Genomic DNA, 13,737 nt, shown 5'->3' with positions numbered 1-13,737 from the left:
GGAGGCCGACCACAGAAAAGGTGGGGCGATGTTGTTAGACAAGTGGCAGGAGTCACATGGAACAGAGTGGCTCAAGAAAGAAATGAATGGAAAAGGTAGGAGGTGGCCTTTGCCAACTGGTAAACAGATCTAGCAAAGATAACCAAACAACAAATATTACACTAAATTTAAGCATAATAAAGCTTTAGAATTTAATGTTAGCTTAACAAATCCATGTACCTAATTGATCTGAATAAAAGGCTATTATTATTATTATTGTATTTTTTTTTCAATGTAATCCTGCTGTTGGTTTTAAGGGCTTTTACATCACACCTCGGGCTGTTTTTGGTTTTTGGCCTGAAGGGCGCCTCGTGTGAGACTCGGACCTCGGCTTGGGCCGTCAAGGGTGGTCAATTGCCTGAAGGGAAAATCACTGGAGTGAGCGAAGTGCGAAGTAAAGGTTCACACCTTCCCCGGTGTAGGCGGTTGATACCCTAGTCGGTTTTTCACTATTTAATGTATCGTTGGCTGCGGTGATTGGATCATCCAGATCGGTTTGGACGTGGGGACTCCTAAGGTCCTTTTTTGTCGGGAAGGTCGACTTATTAATTAGAGTACCTGTCTGTTATAGACTAACCACTACAGCATTAGTTATACGTGTGTTATATGTATCTTATTTAATACTGACACCATACTACAAGTATAAATATAGTAGAAATAGAAAAGTTAACAAAATATAGACAAAAAATCAAGTTTCTTTAGATAGCAATTATCCTATTTGTATAAGTTTAATTGAAAAAAAAATTACAAATCTAATTAGAGGAGAGTATTTGCGGTAATTACTTGAAATAATTATTTGATATTAAATTAAAAGCTTGTAAGATTATTATTGTACGTTGAATTTAATTTCAGTGTTGCTTCAGTAACTCGATTCAAGCAAATGTTTGTAGACATTGCTTAATTAATTTTAGTGTATACTAAATTTGATTAAAATTTTGGCAGTGTCAAGTTCAGTGGTGATTGTAGCCACCGACACACCAGATTTGTAGTAATTATACACTTTTATAGCATAATAAGAGTAATAGTTATGTAGTTCCTAAATAAAGTTTTTATTTTTATACTCGAGTGTTATTTTTATGAATTGGACCAGACATCATAATTCTTGAACACAAAATTACTGAATGTATTTTGAATTCTTTTGTACACTATTTGTATTGAAATCCCAGCATTAAGACATTTCAAAAAACTAGTATGTGTTTTATTTGAGTTGTGCCCTGCGGTTCCACCTCCATTATTTCCATCGAAGGACGATGTTATACGGCCTAAACAGTTTTTTCAGTAAATATATTATTAATACAATAAATTTTTTTGTAGATATTGATGTCTTTCATAATATTATAAACAGTACTCTCGGAGCGTGTTCATTGCAAACAAAAAAACAAACAAATATAGCCTCTTAATACTTTGTATTTCAAATGGTTCAAAGATATTTAAATTCAAGTTTAAAAAGACTGGAATTGTTTGCACTAGCTTTAAGCCAATTTTCTCGTTTTTTAGTTATCACAAAAAATAATTAATTAAACTGTCGTCAGCATTTTCTTTTCATTTAAGCTTTTATAGCAGAATTTTTAGTTACAAATGAGTTTTATTTTTTATGCTTGAATCATTTCATAACTGTATATTATATTTGACTTTGTAAATTGGGTATTATTTTTCATGAAGGGGGATTGGGGGTAATAATTTAGTAGCATATAGTGCTGGGGCATTTAAGATTTATTTTGCAATCACATACATGAGATCGGACGACATGGCTGATTATCTTAATAAGTATTATTTCAGTGCCCATATCTCCTTATTTTTAAAAGTTATATAGAATACTAACAGACTCGGCCAAGCGTTGCTGTGGCTGAGGTTGTTTTTATTACATAGTAGTAAACTATTCAAGGGAAACGCTAGGAGAACTTATGGTAAATGTAGACAGCTATCTGTGTCTGTATAACGTTGGTACTTTTAACACAGCACCATCTGTTGGAATTGTATCAAAAAATAAACAAATTATTTGCAATAAAATAAATTTGCGACTATAATTAAAGATCTAAGCTATCCTATCTCTTAAGTTGGACCAAACTGCTCACGGTGTGCCAAATTAATTTAAAATCGGTTAAGTACTTTAGGAGTCCATCGCGGATAAACATCGTGACAGGAGATTTATACATATTAAGATAAAACAGTTTGTGAATTAACAATGTTGTAAAAATTGCTAAATTGTAATATTATAACGTAATTATGTAAAGCGTGGGCGGGATGTAATCAGCACATCAAAGAGCCTTGTATAAGCTTCCAGAAGATTAAAACTAATGTTTCACCTTAATCCATCCTAAGGAATATAACATTATGTTATGATTTCCTTTAACTCGTTGAAAGTAAATTGTTTAATAAATAAGGTAAACACACAAAACATTTTAAAATTGTAAATCTCAAATCTATAAAGTGCAAAAACAATTATTTAAATAATTATCTTCGATTTACGGCAGTTTAACATATCTACTTCAATTTAACCGGTCAAATAAAACATTATACTTCGCATTTATGTTATTTCCTAGTTAGTTAGGGAGCTGGTGAGCAAACATCTGCAGCAGTTCAGTAGGCTGAATCATCAGTCAGTACTGAACATTCTTTCGTTGTAAATTGTGAACAGGAGGAAGAGTCTGCGAGGTACAAACTAAAAATCAGTGAGCAAAATGTCTGCCAAATGTTTTTTCGTATCCATGGATTGATAATGAATCGAAGGGCGTAGTTAGAACCGTGTGCAAATTACTTAGTAGAGCTTTTTTAACCGTTTTTACTACTCCGTCCCACAGTAATACAGAGCCTTGACTGTCTGCCTTTTCGATTTTCTTCGTTTCCAAGATATTTGTGACAATGAACCCCAGAGGCATATATGTGCAAATGATTTAATATCCCCCTTTTCGTAAGCAGCTTCAATCGGCTGTTAGGCGAAAACGCAGCGACTTAGGACCTTAATTGACTTGAACAAATCAATTCGTACTGACGTAAAGTGCAATCTACATAGATGTGACACTTGTGCAAATCATGTACCTAAATGGTCACTAGCTCACTAAGTGTTTTCGGCACCATACCCATCACACGTTTAGATCTGTTAAAGAACTTTTGTTTGCGCAGTTGTGGTATTATTACCAGCATAATGTAAAGTCGACAAATCCATACATTGTGCGATTATGTTAGATACGTTTTCGATTTTGAGTGTATTCGTTCCGCTATTAAGAGATAGAATATCCTTTTATATAAGGTTTCTGTGAACATAATGTCATGCGTCATGGGTTGTGGCTGAAAACCACCGAGATTTATGCCAAAATGATAATTTTGACATCTGAATCTTTCCCATAGTTTCTGCGGTTAGTAATGTTTCGGCAAGTGTGTAAATGTGCAATTACAAAATGTTATGTAAAACTTAGAGTAATTGTTGTTATATATTTAATATTTTTAATGAATCATTATTATTCAATCGTTTAGCGGAACATCTTTTTGTTTTCATGGAAGTGTTTTTCATCAAAAACTTATTGCTAGTACCTAACAGTTTATGAATGTCGTAGAAATTAAATTATGGTTTTATTTAACGAAATTCAATTAGAAAATAAATCTCAAGTTTAGTACTTAATATCAATTCAGATGATTTCATAAAAATGAATAATATTGTTTATGTATTTAAGAAGCTTCATATATTTTCCTTAGTATACATAAAAATAACTTTCTACGCGCGTAAATTTTTGACAACCAGTATATATATATCAATCTCTTTTTATTATTAATATTATTCTAAATTTTTAAAATCTTGTCGGTATGATATCCTTTTTTAAACACGTTTTTCTTCTTTTCATTTTTGTTGTTGTAATGTTTTTATATTTTATATCATATATATGATTATGTTGCTACTATGAAAAACGAACCAGCCGTTCTCGAGCGTGTATAAGTGTTGAACAAACCCGGTTTTATATTATATATTAAAGGTATTTAAATATATGTAAAGTTGTGGTGAATAAATTCGGTAATTGGTTGCTGGCAGTTTATAGACGAATGAACAGAAATAATTGGCAATTTCAGGTTTGTGAATATCGTTGTTTGACCTACTTTAAGTTTTGACAAATCATACATGGAACGGATGTTAAAGTGATGACCTGTCCCCAGGGAAATACGATATGAAATGGGACACACATTTTCAATAAATTTCTTTATACAACAAATATGAAATAACAGTTTTACTTGTCTGAAAGTGAGCAATTAAAATTCAGATATGTATAAAGTTATGTTATCAAACTTTAATTAACTTTTCACAGTGTTAAATGTCAAAAAGTATTACAGCTGCAGAAAATGTTGTGTTATCTGTATTTATTTCAAACACCTGGGATCCAATAATATCCAAATTAAAATCTCAAAATAAACAATCCGCGAAAATGGAGGACACCGTGAGCAATTTCTGCAAAAAGCCTACATCTTTTAGTCGATACCAACTCCGGGGAAATAAATACAGATAACACAACATTTTCTGCAGCTGTAATACTTTTTGACATTTAACACCTTTGTCTTCAGTCACCGTGACCACGCACGCTGTAAAGCACGCGAAACGTCGGTTTAAATTTAAAATTATGTACAAATAATTATAAGTTTAAATACAATAATACATAACTATAATCCGTTAAAAAGTGTTTTTCTTTAAATGTGTAAAAGTTATGTTAATAAAAGACAATACTAACTCCTTGTCATTCACGCTGTACAATTCATATAAAAAATCCAAGTGTCACCAGGCAATAAACATAAAAAGAATTAAATATATATTTTTCAGAACTTATCTTACCGGCTCTACGCCCTTGACTTGCGAACTGGTTGTAAATGTAAATTTACAATTAATTTAATTTGTTTTTCTTGTCGTTCATAAGTGTACATGAATAAAAATATTTTTGATTTTGATTTTATCTGACATTTAAAATGGACATAATTAAAAAAATTCATGAAATAAAAAAAAGATTGCAACCAAGTAGCGTCTGGAAACGATTCGTAACGAGTTTGTTGATATAAAAACTTTGTTATTACAACTTAGTCGTGGGTGTTAAGAGATTTAAGTTTTCCTTTATACATGGTATTTGCTGTTTCGTGACAAGACTTCGTCGTAGACTAGGGTCGTATTAATTTGGGATTGGATTAATAAATTACCTCGGTTCAGTTCAGGGTTCTCGTCGTATATAAGTTTATATCGCGCACATTGCTCAGACTTGACTGTTTAATTAAACTTCTTTAAAGTTCCAAAGGTTAAGTAAACAATATATTTACATAGTGAAGTAAACTAAATAAACTATGCTTTAATTAATACACTGTACTAAATACTGCAATATTATGTAACATAATATGAAACTTCTCTAAAGGAAGGATAAAGGCAGACTGAAAATATATATATAATTCTGGCGTTTAAGCAACCCAGTAATTTTCTTAATATTATCAACAGTTTGATCTAAACATTTCAAATAATATTCCTTTTATCAAAGCGAAGAGAAAATCGTGCAATTTATTTGCAGAGCACTGCGAACAGAGAAGTACTTAAACGCAAAACAGCTGTAAAACCATTGATGACTCTTCACAACGTTCGCGGCTTCACGCGTTTATGATTTGCATAAAACGTCGGGATAACTTGAATAACACTTAAAACAGGCTTTTAAAGATTGTTTTCATATATTTGACACTGTGTTTTCCAAGTAAAATAATCGTAACCTATTCGGTACATATTATGTTGCTATTGTTCCGTTTTACAATGAGGTCGATTGTGTTTTGTTTCTACTTATGACGCATTCACCCTCTCCTCCTGAGTATGACTCTCATGTGTTCTTGTGTAGGAAATTGCATGCACTGTTAATTAAAAGAACGCTGTGCTTTTAATTAACTGTGTAAGTGAACGAGATCAATTTTTATGTTATAAAGATTTAAGAAATGCATGTCTGGATTTACCTTACTACTCATTAAAATGGCGTAAGGAATGCACTTTTAATACGGTTAATTATAAGAATAAAATGAGTTTCATAATATTACTAAGTATGGAGGCTTATGAACGTCTTTAAAAAAGTTATGGTAATGTAAGATCTAAATTGACATTAAAAACCAGTTCCCAAACCGTATGCGAGAAGAACTGGCAAGGAACACTCCGACATTTTTTTGTACTTACAAGATTTGGTGTACATGACCATGTACTGCAACCATCACACTTTGCTTTACTTGACGTAGTGATACAAAATGATAAAAAATGAAATAATAATAAAGTAACAAACACTTAGCGGGCAAAGTAGAAGGACGCCCGCAGATTACACTAAATAAAATTCATAGAGATGTTTAAAAGACTTAATTTGAAATTGGAAAAAATTTAAAACACAAAATATAGTACAAATTCACGATTTCACAATTTAATAAATACGTTAAAAGCTCTCAAATCATTATCCGTTGATTTGATAAAGTACTACGTTTTACATTAAGAAGATAAATCTGTTTATATTATTAGCGAAGAATTTCTAGCTACTATATCTCAAGTCTCTAAAGACTAACAGCTCCATAATCGATAGATCTAACAGATTATCCTTGGGAATGTGGTCAATTAATGTCACTTATAGTTACCAGCCGTCACTAACGTCGTAATTTCCCTATGGATTGCAGATAGATCAATACTTCGAAGAAGATTATCTACTTACGATGGTTAGAAGGTGTAACTTCTATCTATATCTTTTAGCGTTTCATTATGACTTTTTTACAGTTTGTACATATTGTGTAATGTTTTTAGTCTTGGCGTAATATGTATATTTAATTACAAACAGTCTTTGCAAAATATTTAAGTATTCTAGAACTTAAATTAGACTTGTATTTCGTATCCAAAGACTATTTAGAAATTCTAATAGTCACAACATTTTTGGAATCGGCTCAGATATTTTAAGTTAAGACGTTATTTTTATTGGTAATGCTATAAATAAAAAACATGCTAATTATTGTTATAGTTCACAAAATAAAATTGTTATTTAAAAATATTTTTTTTGGTTAAGCAATTGTGGGTGGAAGTTTATATCTAATTAGTATGACTTGGACTAGTTGCGTTCTTGGGATAAAAATACAGTTACTGAACATTTGACGTTTTGTGATTATTTGGAAATAGGTCAATAATTTTTATCTTAAACGTATACAGATTGATTGATTGAGCTCAACGTATTAAGTGCTTCTTAGCCACGTGTTCAACGAGGCGTGGGAGAACAAAAAGATATGGCTACAACATGTTAACAAGTAACTAAATAATAACATACTTAAAACTTAAAGTGGTTGCCTGGAAAAGATCGCTTGAAAGCGACAAAGCCGCCAGTTGCTCTCCATTTCATTTAACTATGTTCAATTTTTATATTGTAATGTAATGAAGTGTTAATAAATAAATATTTCCATAGCAAGGGGTAGTCACTCATATTTCAGCAACAAATTTTATATTCAGGCTTACTCTGACAAATTCGAACAAAATATAAAAATATTCGTATAAACCAAGACGCGTATACCAAATATATTTTTCTACACAAAGTGATGAAAATATATCGCAATATCGGAAAGCTATTCTAACCCCGTATCGAAATTACATGAAGTCTGTATAATGGAATATAAATTGGAGACTCTCCTTGCTCTATATTTGGTGAATGTCGTTGATTTTTCATGTTTACTTTCGCAAACGGATTCGCAAATTTTTTGAGTCTAAAGTATAGCAAAACAACTTTCATATGAGATAAATATGAACTATAATTCAACTTGAGTAATATCATATGTATTAACTCATGCAAGTTGCGTTAACTCTAGTATAGTAATTAAAAAATTTATTTAGGGTCTGTTTCACAATGTCCGGATAAGTTCAAAATAAACGATTTATTACTTATTGGTAGGATAAACAGTATTTTTGCGTTTAACGACTGTCAGATAGCGCTATTCGTCATGAAACGCGAAGTATATTATTCGAAACTTTTATCTTTCGAATAATTTATGTGTTGCATAGCTATTTGGTACTTTATCCAAACATTGTGAAGCAGGCCCTTAGTATAATTAATATGCCCAACGGGACAATCTTTAATTATTTTAATTCATCCATACAAACTTACTTAATATTCTACAGTCTAATACTGAAAATCTACATACACCCAATGTAAGTAACATAATTCAACATGAAACCTTCGTACGTAGCCTTAAAGATTGTTCGCACAAACATTGCGCAGTTGTACGTGACCCCGAATCCTATAAATTCTCAAGACCCTTAAGATTATTATCTAAAGGGTTTATAGTGTGTTCGCAACGATAAAGGTATGTACACAGAATATAATATAACGACATGATAATTTTCTAACCATCTTAGCCAAAAATTACTATTTCGCATTTCTATCCAATTCCTATGTAGTTTGGCCATAACACTACAACTGTTTACTAAACTTCAATGATTATTGTCAATGATGCAGACGCCCATGATCCTTACACATGCGAGAATCATTTGCAATCAATTTGATATATTTAAGGATTCTTTAAGTAGAAACTATGATATATAAAAACTATTAATTTCGTGTAAAAGAAATATATATTTATGTACAAATGAACAAAACTGCATATGAAAGATATTGCGTAGGTAAAGCTTTAACAACGCTCTCATTTGTTCACTTGGAATGAAATATTATTAATGTAAATACTATTGAGCTTTGGTGGTGCTTTTATGAATTTAAGAGATGTAGGTCAAGCCATTTAGTGTAAAACCTTTGGTCCGAGAACTTGTATGCGCAATACACGATGATTGTGGGAATTAAGTATTTATTCAATCCATTAATTCACGTCAACTTCAATTACACGATATAGAATTATTCTGATAATTGAGCGTTCGTGTCCATAAATATTTGTATGTATATGAATATAGTTTTGTATGCAAATGCTGTATGAAGTATGAAGACAAAACTATTTATTCTAAAAGCGAGGGAACTTCATTATTCACAAACCAGACGAAACTTAAGTCCTTTCATACAACTCATATACAAACTGAAATAAGCATTTTTGCAATGTCATTACTTATTCAAAGGACGTACTCCCTAACACCGTGCTTATTTACCTTCACAAATCAATTAGCCAGGGTTTCCATCTGAATACCAAATATGCTGAGCCTACAGTTATTTCTATACATATAAGAGCTATTGCAAAAATCGTTTCATATGGACTATGACGTTGTGTAAAAGAAAAAACTTGGCGATTAGGAAGAGTGGCGGAGAGTTTATTGCCAGTTCTTCTCTTCCGTTGAACGCCCTTGATTTGAGAACTGGCAGTAAATGTAAAATTTGATTTTATGTATATTTCTTTATTTTGAATAATAAGTAAAGAAACATACTAAAAACAACAATTGAGTTTTCTTTTTATACATAAAGAAGTGTCACTTGATTATCATATATTTATACGTGCTTTCAGAAATGTGTTTTTCATGGATGTGGCTTGAGATTGTCTTTGGTATGTTTTAAAATTTTGTATTACGTTTGGACACAAATATATATAGGTGATACGAAGAAAACGAGTTCATCTAGTCTATTTAATAAATCTTCCTTCACACAAATAAGATTGCCGTGGGAGGTGGTGCCTATATCAATATGGCGCAGTCTAATTCTTTCTTAAGAAATATTCTTTAGGGGATTGCTTTCATTGTTATTGGAATTGATGAGATGTTAAGAAGCTCAATAATCTAATGCTGAGTAGAATTAAACTCGATAGAAAGTAGGTATAAATAAATCTAAAGGTATCTGGGTGCGGTTGGTTTAGAAGTCAAAATCAAGTGGGTATGGATCAGAGGTAAAAAGCTGAAATGGACTTCCAAAATGTATGGGTATTAAATTTATTCTTTGAACCTTAAACATACTTACAGAAGTCTTAATTTGAAATATAATATTTTCGATTACAAATCTTATTGTCTAATGAGGTCTCTTAATGGCGTAAATAAACGTCGTTATAAGACTTTAATTTAAATATTGAAAAAAGTATTTTAAGTGAAATATTAGCTACTTATAAGTCGTGGCAGTAAAAGTGACGTGAATTTATGTATCTATTAAAGGCGTGTAAACGTACTATAAATTGTAAACGAAAAATATAACACAGACATACGTCATACATTAAAAGGCTTATTTTAAACGAGAGGTCATTTATAAATAAGATTATCCATCGTTTGTTTTTATAAAACGAAAGGATAATACCTTAACAATGTGATTTATTCGTTTTGGTTGCGTAATTATGTAAATGTATTTGTATGAAAATTAAACTTTTGTTCTATTGTCTTTGTATTAGTATATACTTAGTTGTATTGATTTCAATAATAAAAGTAACAACGAACAAATAAGCAGTTCATATTTAAACAGTATTTATTAAGATAATTACTGGTATATTTTTAAGAAAATATCTCAGGACAATATGATATGATATGAAAATATACACAGTTAGTTTACTGTGTATGTTTTCTTTGAAAATATGCACAGTAAACTAACTGTGTATATTTTCAAAGAAAACATTTGTTTCAATAAATGTTGATTCCATTACTAAAGCCGTAGCCATTACTCTAGTAGAATTGACGCAAGAAATTTCGTAACCCCAGCTACGAATTCCGCAAACTACGTGCTACGATGGTCTACGTCGTTAGTTTATTATTAGTTACATAAGTTGTGGGAAACTAACTAGAAGTTATTTAGTTACTATAGTAATTAAGTAACAGAAATAAATTATTTATAGTTATCCTCAGTTGAATTCAGTTCAAAGATAGGTCATAATCATAGATTAGATAGTTTTCAAAATAATTATAAAAAGCCTTTTATTTCAGATACTTTTACACTTCAACACATTTATATTTTAGAATATTCTTCTTAGGTATCTGTGTCTCCTTCAAAGCCCGCTTATTTGTTTCCTTCACTTTCTAATTTTCCTTCCACTTTTTAATTTATTCTCTTTATTTATTACTAACCCCGTGACACAAGAATTTTATATATTAGATAGAACAGTGTTTATCTTAAATATTGATTTTCTTTTTACAACAGTGAAGAGAAATACATGATGAAGTACTTTTTGCGTAAGAATATTATAGACTGACTGTGACTGTGTCTGTTAAAAGTTTTTTTTTGCTTAAAAAATACTGTATATTGATTACACGCCGCCATTTTGCTATTACCTATTTTTTTTTACGGCTGGTATAATTTGAACATAAAAATTCAAAAGACTTATATTTATGATCAAAAAATCAAGCACGTACATACTTAAGGTATTTTTTCAGACAGTGTTTTAATCAAACGCCCAAATATAGTCTATATTTGAACACAGTGAAGCACGTTCAACATCTGTATTCATCGCGGACCGTGAGCTTACGAACGGAGAATCAGCTTTTGCATTTTTATCTCCGGACTCGAGATTCTCACAAACTTAATTTCACTACATCCCCCGTCTCAATTCCACAGATAATATCTTTTGATTGTAAGGAGCTTGCTCTTAGTCACAGCTTATAAAGATACTTGTCTATTTAAAAAATACTTTAGCTATGAAAGATACTTAAACACATAGTTTAGCTATGAAAGATACTTAAACACATAGTTTAGCTATGAAAGATACTTAAAATCGGATTAATAAAGACTGTAAGTTAACGTCGTTGGAAGACTTCAATAGGTATTTAAGAGATTTTTATTTATATATTTCCTTAATTATTTAAAACTGTAGCATTGTGACGGATACACTTGAATATGGAAGTAAAAAATAAAATCTTATGACAGTTTTAAGTACTAAGACATAGTACATTTCTATAATGCTTTATGCTTTCCATATTTTAGCGCTGTGGTTATTATAATAAAATGGAATTCAAGTTTCGAACGAGTTATAGAATATAAAAATAGAACCGGTCTTTTGGGATCAGAAAAACGATATCCTTAGTTACTCTTCTTACTCTTAATCTTCAGTCTCGTTAAAAATAATGAGATAGCTGTATCTGAAAAAATAACCTTTTTTCGTTGTGTTATACAGGTCTTTCACGTGTATCAACATATTTCAAATATATTTAATGTTTAACGGTTTGAAGGTGTAACGAAAGTTATAACTTTTAGTCTCAGTACATATAAAATTGTCTAGAGATTTGCACGTAAGAATCACTTGGTACCTTAGAACCTTCAAATCTCAAATCTTCATTGCAGTCGTTAATATTTTACACGTGCTACGTTATAATTTATTACAATAATTTATTGTATATCTACAACACTAAGGGCCTGTTTCATAATGTATGGATAAAGTGCCAAATAGCTATGCAACACATAAATTATTCGAAAGATAAAAGTTCCAAATAAGATACTTCGAATTTCATGACGTATAGCGCTATCTGACAGTCGTGAAACGCAAAAATACTATTTATCATACCAATAAGTAACAAATAGCTTATTTGGAACTTATCCGGACATTGTGAAACAGGCTCTAAAAGAGATTGGAATGTAAATATCATAATTGACACAAGAATATTCTTGTGTCTGATTTAATTCAGTTACGTAGACAGGGTAAGTGGCAACGCTAGCAATACATAGCATGTTGGAACATAAATTTCACACAACAACAACACGCAGACGCTCTATTAACGTGTTCTAAGGCGTGGTTTGGATTACATACATATATGATGATGAGATGCAGTTTGTGTATTTTAATTGGTACGTGATTTTTATATATTTAAGATATTGAATAAATTAAAAATATAGCATGTTGTTGGCACCGCTGTGTTAATCACGTTAAATTATATTTTGTATGATAAATTTCCTTTGTGGAAAGGTGGAAAAGCGTGATTCTGCAGATTATTACCTAATATATTTCACTTCACGAAGTTTTTCCTTTTACGTCGACCCTTTCAGTTTTTGTTTGCAAAAAGGTACTTGTACTAATTACTTTTCAAGTTAGGTTGGCTGCGAAAAATGTTGTTGAAAACAATGAATATTTTATGCAAATGAGGTAAAATTGAAATTAGCGCACGTCCTTTGCCTTTTTTTAAGTTAAAAGTTTATACTAAGCCTGATTCACATTTTTACACTTCCAAACATTCAATTACATGTTATAGAAAACGATCCCAGGGATATTTACAGACTTTATTTGATTCAAAAAAACTAAATCAGTGTAATTTGATTCTTCTAACAGAAGTATTTTTATATCTTATCTGTGAAATTGTGTTTACACTATCATGAAAAGATATGTCGACTTTAATTACAACGGTGAAATTTGACTAACTGTACAAAAAAGGGGATAATCCGAAAAAAATGTGCTGCTACAACCCTCATTCCTGAGCCGCTTTTCGATTGCATGACCTTGAGGTTTCTATTTTCTCTTCAGCATCAACCCTAACATCCTAACTGATTTGCCATTCAAATGTATTAAAAAAAGAAAGGGTTTCTATTTAACACTAAAGCCTGTCCTTCACACAGCTAGACGTTATCTTAGCAGAACAGTTGAAGTCAGCCTCATTCTTTGAGTTTATTCGTTACAAACATACAAATCTTTCATATTTATAAGAATAGTTAAAGATATATAGTAATTTATTTTTGCATTGAAGAGCGTTGGGTTGTTTGCTTATGGAACTGTCCTAGTCCCTGTCAGCACATAAAATAATTAAGTTTGTTCACCAACCGAGAAAATCACTTACTAGTCTCGTTCATAGGCACAGGAATA

The 13,737-nt window shown here is 31.0% G+C and overlaps 1 protein-coding gene across 1 annotated transcript in view; it reads right to left on the bottom strand.

The window, feature by feature from the left end:
* Positions 1-13,737, bottom strand: part of LOC111001618 (IDLSRF-like peptide) — a 56,092-nt gene that overhangs the window by 11,362 nt on the left and 30,993 nt on the right. The window lies entirely within an intron of this gene.

The sequence above is a fragment of the Pieris rapae genome, chromosome 6, assembly GCF_905147795.1.
Source record: "Pieris rapae chromosome 6, ilPieRapa1.1, whole genome shotgun sequence".
In the NCBI taxonomy this organism is placed as follows: domain Eukaryota; kingdom Metazoa; phylum Arthropoda; class Insecta; order Lepidoptera; family Pieridae; genus Pieris; species Pieris rapae.
This window is presented reverse-complemented; position numbering and strand designations above follow the sequence as displayed.